The sequence below is a fragment of the Mus caroli genome, chromosome 10 (genome assembly GCF_900094665.2).
Source record: "Mus caroli chromosome 10, CAROLI_EIJ_v1.1, whole genome shotgun sequence".
Classification (NCBI taxonomy): Eukaryota; Metazoa; Chordata; class Mammalia; order Rodentia; family Muridae; genus Mus; species Mus caroli.
The window spans coordinates 43,394,006-43,402,435 of record NC_034579.1 but is presented as its reverse complement, the minus strand read 5'-3'; positions in this window follow the sequence as shown (position 1 = coordinate 43,402,435).

Sequence of the window (8,430 nt, the reverse complement as noted above, 5' to 3'; positions counted from 1 at the left end):
GTTAATATGAACCCAAGCTGTGTGCCTAGATTGGACAGAACTACAACTACACTACCATCTTTTTCATATTGTGAGACCCCTTAGAACTTGTGGTTTCTTCAGACCATCTTCTTCTGCTCAGCTTTTCTACTTTTTCCTCCTCCTCTGCATTGCCTCTCTCTCAAACCTCCTTCTTCTCTCCCCCCACCTTCCCTTTTATCTGCCAAATCATCAGCTCTCCTTAATGTGACAAATTAAGGTGGAAAGCAGTTTTACAGGTAATCACCTGAGTGCTGACTCATTCCTTGTTCACAGCCACTCACAGGAGAATTTAGCATCAAAGATAATTAGCCCAGGGCTATCCACAACATTTCCCCCTTTCTGCTCAATTTAAAGATTATTTTATTTCAGATATAATTGAACATAACTATTATAATTTTGTAATTTTTAAAGTACAAGAGATTTAACCCCCAGTCCATCATCTTTGTTAATTAAACATAATCTTTGTCATCTATCCTTATTTAAAAGACTTATAATTCTACATCTTGCTATGTTTTGGATTTAGATTGAATGCCATCTGAAAAACATCCTCTCAAATCTGTTCCTCTCAAAGTAAAAAGCCTGGGTTGGTTAGGAGACTATGTAGTTTTTCAACCCCATCAGAAATCCAATAAAGACTGATATTAACTGAAAATATATAGGAAGCCTAACACAGCTTCCAAAACTTAGCCAATTTATAGAGATCACTGATCATTTGGACATTCTCTTACTTCAACATGTTGGAACATCAATCCTCAGCCTACTAGCCAAGGTCATCTGATAGACTTAGAGAAACAGGACTATTTAGGACTATCCTACTCTGTCTCAGCAAAATCAAACTATCCTAACCTGAAATTGTGTCCTTTCTTTGGACAGTATTATGTCTGTAGATGAAATGAGGCAATTTTTGCCTAATGGCTGCTTTGCCACAACAGGAGTAACTCAAAGATGCTCCATTTCTTCTTTGAATCCAAGAGAGGGAAAGCTGTCAGGAGCAGACAAGTCTCAACAAGTGAAAAATAACATGGATCGTCACATTCTGTGGACTTCTGATGTTTTTTGAAAACCAACTATCTATGTAAAGTAATCTAGATTGTTCTCTCTTACCTACTCTCAGCCATTTCTGATGAAAATAACTGAAAACACCCTAACAATAAACTTAGAGCCATGATTTTCCTATTTGGCTTTTAAATCACAGGCTTAAACATTTCAGATCTGTTATAATAACAATAGAAGGACTGGGTATAAGCCTTGTACTTAAAATTTTTAGCATCAAAAACAACCTATAATAACCAACCCCAGCCCCAAAGCCTATGGAACTGGGACGAAGACTCTTCATAACTTCTTCAAGCTGAATGTGCGCATTGAGATATTTTTTTTTGAAGAGATGGGGAAAGGTAGGAAAAATAGGGGAATTCATTGGCTTTAAGAAGGCCACACCAATTATTGTCTTTGATGTCAGTGTCCTGACTGGATCCAGATAAAAACATTAGACATCAGGAATTCAGGCAGGTCAGTTCAGCATATCTGACAATGAAATTCACCAAGGCTGTATATTCTGTAATATATAAATCTCAAAACAAAACTTTAATATCATCAAGATAACATTTTTGTTTTATTCTCTGGAATCTAGTTCTTCAGGGGGTCTCCTTCTATCAAATCTGATCCATCTAACTCTGGAAGTTAAATACCTTAATCACCTTTTCCAAAAACACAAAGACAAAACTTTTCCTTAAATCCGCATATCAAATGGTAACCAGCAAAACCTGTAGCTTGCCCTGTGTCTCAGAGGAACAATAAAACAACCACAATATTCAAAATCACACAAATTTTAACCTACTTAGGCCTTTCTAATTTGTCAAATCAGGATATTAACCCAAAATTTCCATGGAGTCCACATTAGAGAATATGAGTCTCCTGCAGACTTTATCATCTTTAAAACAATTGATTCACATTTCTATCTAAACCTGCTTATAAGAGGTAGCTTGTCAAACCAAGATTTCAACCCAAAGTTCCCATGGAGCCCACATCAGACAGAATATGAGTATCCTGTAAGACTTGTTAGAGCAATATATCTTTTTATCATCTTTAAAGCAATTAATTCAAACTTCCACTAATATCTGCCTATAGGAAGCAGATAGTTTTCAATTGTTAAGCTCTCTACCTAGAGCCTCCTGACATTTTTGGAAACCAACTACATATCCTATTTTGTTTATTAGTCCCCCCTTTTTCTCTGTTCCCAAGTTTTTCAGCAGGTCTCCCTCTGTCATGTCTGAATTTTATTATTTTGGAACAAACTCACAGCTTTTCTTTTCCTGTGGAAACCTAAACATAACCTCTCCCCCAGCATAACACATTTTCCATTTTTCATTCTGATGTCAGAATATCCTTAATATAAACAGGCTGGTTTAGTTCAATAGTTCTTTTCACAAACCCAATGTCTTTCAGCATTTATTGAAGGTTAATAAAGCAGTATGTAATCTATATTTGGGGGGTTCTTGTTGAACCCTATTACCTATTAAGTATCTCCCTTAGAGTTCGATTATATCTCTCCAAAACTGCTGGTCCTGTAGGATTGTATGACTACGGCTGTAACATGTTTTATATTATAATATTCAAAAACACTTCATCTTATTAGAGATATATGCAGGACCATTATCCATTTTAATTTGTATTGGTATTCTCATAATGGCCATAACTTCTAACAAATGTGTAACTACAGAATCAGCCTTTAATGATGCTAAGGTAGTTGCCCATTGAAATCCTGAATATGTGTCTATAGTATTTCACATATTTCAGTTTACCAAACTCTTTAAAATAGAAGACATCTATTTGCCAAATATCATTTCTTTGGGTACTCTTAGAGTTAGTTCCTGTAGGCAATGGATATAGTGAGCAAGTAGGACATTGCCTCCTCACAACTTCCTTGCATTGTTGCCAAGTGATAGAGAATCCTTTCTTTAAACCTTTGCTATTAACATGGTGTTTTTTATGGATTTCTGCTTCCTATCAATAGTTGTGTCAATTCCATTATTACCTTGCGCCAGAGGGCCTGACAGACATGTAGGGGATCTTATGTGGGCTATATATTGTAGATAACTCCTCTTTCTGATCATGTGTTATAGCTGAATGAATAGTGAAGTCAATTCAAAATCATCCTGAATATTTTCAGCACTCTCTAAGTGTAAAACATTTCTTTCTGCATATTGACAGTCAGTCAATATATCAAGAGACTCTTGAAAATCTGACAACACTATAATCTTTGCATATAATTCAGATTTTTGAACTGACTTATACGGACTCTCAGGTACCTTACATTTTCTGATTTATACCTTGCCTTTCCTGATTTACTGGCATCAGTGTAAACTGTAGGGCCTCCAGATATTGGAGTTCCCTTTATTATACGAGGGAGAATCCAATTAGTTCATTTTATGAAGTTCAGGCACCTGCTTTTAGGGTATCTGTTATTAATCTCTCCTAAGAAATCACTGCATGCTCTTTTCCAGTATTCATCTTGTGCCTATAACGAGGCAATTTCTGCTTTCAGCCACATCCATTCTGACAAATTGACAAAGTCTCATTTTTCCTTTTATTATCAATTCAGATACTTTCTCTATGGAGGTTTTTAATTTCTTACTTTGTTTATGTGCTAAAAATATCCATTCTAAGATACAATCTTCCCTCTGAACAAGAATTTTTATATGGAAATGAGTAGATAACTAAGATGCAGGCCATCTTTGGATCAATAAGATCTAGATGTGTTTCCTGCAATTTCCTTTCTACCAAAGCTAACTCCTTCTCAGCCTCAGCTGGTAGTTTCCTTGGGCTATTTAAATCTTTATCACCTTGTAAGGTTTTAAATAAATTGCTTAGCTCTTGAGTGACCAAGCCAATTGCAGGCCGCAACCAGTTGATATCTCCCAGTAGCTTCTGAAAATCTTTAAAGGTCCTTAATTGGTTTCCTTTTATTTGTGCAGTGTGTGGCCTAAACCTTTGCAGAGTTATTTATTCCCTAGATAATTAATAGAAGCCCCTCTTTATATTTTTTCAGGGTCAATTTGCAATTCCCAGGAAGACAAGTTTTTTTTGTTTTGTTTTGTTTTGATTTGATTTTTAATTCATCAAACTTTTTTCCCATGATCTTTATATCTCCATCAGCCAATAAGATGTCATCCATATAATGATAAATAATGGATTGGGGAAATTGTTTGTGAATTACCTCCAATGGCAGTTGGACAAAATATTGACACAAGGTAGGGTTATTTAACATTCCTTGTGGCAGGACTTTACATTGATATATTTTTATTGGGGAGCCTCTATTGAAGGTAGATACTGAGAAAGCAAACCTTTCCTTATCACATTTATGTAGAGGAATGGTGAAAAAGCAATCTTTCAGGTCAATCAATCCTTACGTAAAAAGGAAAGCAATGGGATCCCAGGCTGCAGGGAAATCATTGGCTGAATAATCTTATTGATAGATTTAAGATCTGTCAACATTCTCCATTTGCCAGATGTTTTTGTTGACCTATGAATTCCTGAACCTTTAATTCTAGCATTTCTTGTAATCTTTTTTCTAAGGCAAGGGATTTTTATCTAGGGCCCAGTCTTTTGAGAAGACATAATAAATCAAGAGAATAAATATTGAAATACCCATAAATTGTAAGGTGCCTATTTTCTTTAAATCCATCCCCCTGAAATCATTCGAAATATTATCACATTAAGCCAAAAAGATATTTATTGTGTTTCACATCTTTAAGTATCAAAAGGTTATATATTTCTCTTTATGACAATGAATTACCTGGTCAGGAGAGCTTCGTACATTTATCTCCATGATTCTTTTGCATAGGAAGGGGCAGAGTGTGGAAAGACCTGTGTGGTCATTTGTGTTCCTACTTTGGGTTGCAGCTGGCAGTGTGTGCTTGTGTGCTGATTTCAGACAATCTGCCTTGTAAACATGCAGTCAGGAGATCCAGTCTGGCTGTTCTAGACACAGGGTAGGGGTGGTAGGATTTGGGGACAAAGGATACAGGGAAGTGAAACATAAAGGTTCTCTTGGGCATAGATGTCCCTATTAGTTCCTGGTGTCTGCCCAAAAACTACTTCACAGGCAGTTTTGTTCCCTACAACTTCAGTTTGTGGTGCTACCCTTGCTGTAGCGCTCTGTCCGGGAGTTGAAGGAGCAAGTCTCTCCATAGTTCTCTGTAGGCCACTCAGACTCAATTTCCAATCCACACTGCTACAGCCTCTATCACCGCCCAAGCCCTATTCAATGATTGGGGTCAGTGAACATTTATCTCAGGTTAGTTAGTTCAAATCAATAAGTTGGGAGCCTTTTTGTTGTGGAAATTCTCCAACCCAAATATGCCATGGAAATGACAAAACAACTCAGATAATATGAATATATGTTGTTCACCTAGATTGGACAGATTTACTGCTATGCTGCCATCTTTACCTCTCATGAGACCCCATAGAACTTGATGTTCCTCCAGGTCATGTCCTTCTGCTCATCTTTTCTTTTTCCTCCTCCTCTGTGTTGCTTCTCTCAAACCTCCTTCTTCTCTCCACCCACCTTTCACTCCACCTTTCCTTATATCTGCCCAATCATTAGCTCTCATTTATTTTACAGATGAATGATCTAAACAGTCCCATACCCCTAAAGAAAGAGAAGCAGTCATTTATAGTCTCCCAAACTAAAATTGCCCAGTACCGGATGGGTTTAGTGCAGAGTTCTACAAGACCTTCAAAGTAGACCTAATTCCAATTCTTCTCAAAATATTCCACAAAATAGAAAAAGAAGGTACTCTACCCAATTCATTCTATGAAGTCACAATTATTCTGACAGCTAAACCACACAAAGACCCAGCAAAGAATTAGAACTTCAGACCAAATTCCCTTATGAATATCGATGTAAAACTACCAAATAAAATTCTCACAAACAGAATCCATGAACACATCAAAATGATCATCCATCATGACCAAGTAGGCTTCATCCAAGGGATGCAGGGATGGTTTAATGTAAGGAAATCCATCAAACTATCAACGTAATCCAGTATACAAAAAAAAAAATAATAATAATAACTCAAAGGGGGGGGGAACACATGATCTTCTCATTACATGCTGAGAAGTCACTGGAAAATGTCCAGCACACACTTATAATCTTGGAAAGATTGGGAATTCAAGGCCCATACTTAACATAATAAAAGCAATCTACAGCAAACCAATAGCCAACATCAAACTAAATGGAGAGAAATTTGAAGCAATCCCACTAAAATCAGGAAGTAGACAAGGCTGCCCACTTTCTCTCGACCTATTCAATAGAGTAATGGAAGTCCTAGACAGAGCAATTAGACATCAAGAGGAGATCAAGGGGATACTTTTGGAAATGAAGAAGTCAAAATATCACTATTTGCAGATGATATGATAGTATATATAAGTGACTCTAAAAATTCCACCAGAGAACTCCTAAACCTGATGAACAGCTTCAGTACAGTAGCTGGATATAAAATTAACTCAAACAAATCAATGGCCTTTTTCTACACAAAGGACAAACAGTCTGAGAAAGAAATTGGGGGAATAACACCCTTCACAATAGTCACAAATAATATAAAATACCTTGGTGTGACTCTAACTAAAGTAGTGTAAGATCTGTATGATAAGAACTTCAAATCTCTGAAGAAAGAAATCTAAGAATATCTCAGGAGATGGAAATATCTCCCATGCTCATGGATTGGCAGGATTATTATATTTAATATATCTACCTTGCACAAAGAAATCTATAGATTCAATGCAATCTCCATCACACTTCCAACTCAATTCTTCACTGAGTTAGAAAGCACAATTTGGAAATTCAGCTGGAATAACAAAATACCTAGGATAGCAAAAACTATTCTCAACAATAAAAGAACCTCTGGTGGAATCAATAAGCCTGACCTCAAACTGTACTTCAAATTAATTGTGATCAAAACTGCATGGTACTGGTACAGTGACAGGCAGGTAGATCAATGGAACAGAACTGAAGACTCAGAAAAGAACCCACACACCTATGGTCACTTGATCTTTGACAAGAAGCTAAAACTATCCAGAGGAAATAGGACAGCATCTTCAACAAATGGTTCTGGATCAATGGGAAGTTAGCATGTAGAAGAATGTGAATTGATCCATTCTTATCTCCTTGTACAAAGGTCAAGTGTAAGTGGATCAAGGAATTCCACATAAAACCAGAGACACTGAAACTTACAGAGGAGAAAGAGGGAGAAGCCTCGAAGATATGGCACAGGGGAAAAAATCCTGAACAGAAAAGCAATGGCTGGTAGTGTAAGATAGAGAATCAACAAATGGGACCTCATATAATTGCAAAGCTTATGTAAGGCAAAAGACACTGTCAATAAGACAAAACGGTCACCAACAATTTGGGGAAAGGATCTTTACCCATCCTAAATCTGATGGGGGGGGGCTAATATCCAATATATACAAAGAACTCAAGAAGGTGGACTCTAGAAAATCAAATTACCCTATTTAAAAAATGTGGTACAGTTCTAAAAAAAGAATTCTCAACTGAGGAATACTGAAGGGCTGGAAAGCACCTGAAAAAACATTCAACATCCTTAATTGTCAGGGAAATGAAATCAAAACAACCCTGAGATTCCACCTCACACCAGTCAGAATGGCTAAGATCAAAAATTCAGGTGACTGCAGATGCTGGAGAGGATGTGAAGAAAGAGGAACACTCCTCCATTGCTGGTAAGATTGCAAGCTGGTACAACCAATCTGGAAATTATTCTGGTTGTTCCTCAGAAAAATGGACATAGTTCTACCAGCAATACCTCTCCTGGGCATATATCCAGAAGAAGGTTCACACTTGTAAGAAGGATACATGCACCACTATTTTCATAGCAGCTTTATTTATAATAGCAAGAAATGGGAAAGAACCCAGATGTCCCTCAACATAGGAATGGATACAAAAAATGTGGTATGTTGAAACTAAAAGTGGCCTGGGGAAAAAGGGCTGGGGAGGATAGCCCATGTTCCACCTATGCCCTGGACAGGCAGACGTGGGAGGGCTGCCAGAAGCCGTCCACTCAGCCCCTGGTGGGCATCCAAGACTCTGACCCACTCAAATGGGCGTGGACAAGGGGAAGCCCCCAAACACAAAATGGGTTCCAGAGCCACACCATGTAGCTCTGGGGTTACGGGAGAGAGGGCTTAGGGAAGAGAGGTTCCCAGATTGGCAAGAGTTAGCACAGCCTTGATGAGCAGAAACTGCCTATGGTTTTACAGATTTATTGTAGAAAGGCAAGGTGAAAAAGAGGAGGTAGAAAGAGAGGAGGAGGCTAGAGAGAAAAAGGAGAGTAAGAGAGAGAGAGGGAAAAAAGAGGAGAGGAGAGGAGAGGGAAGGAGAGGAGAGGAGAGGAG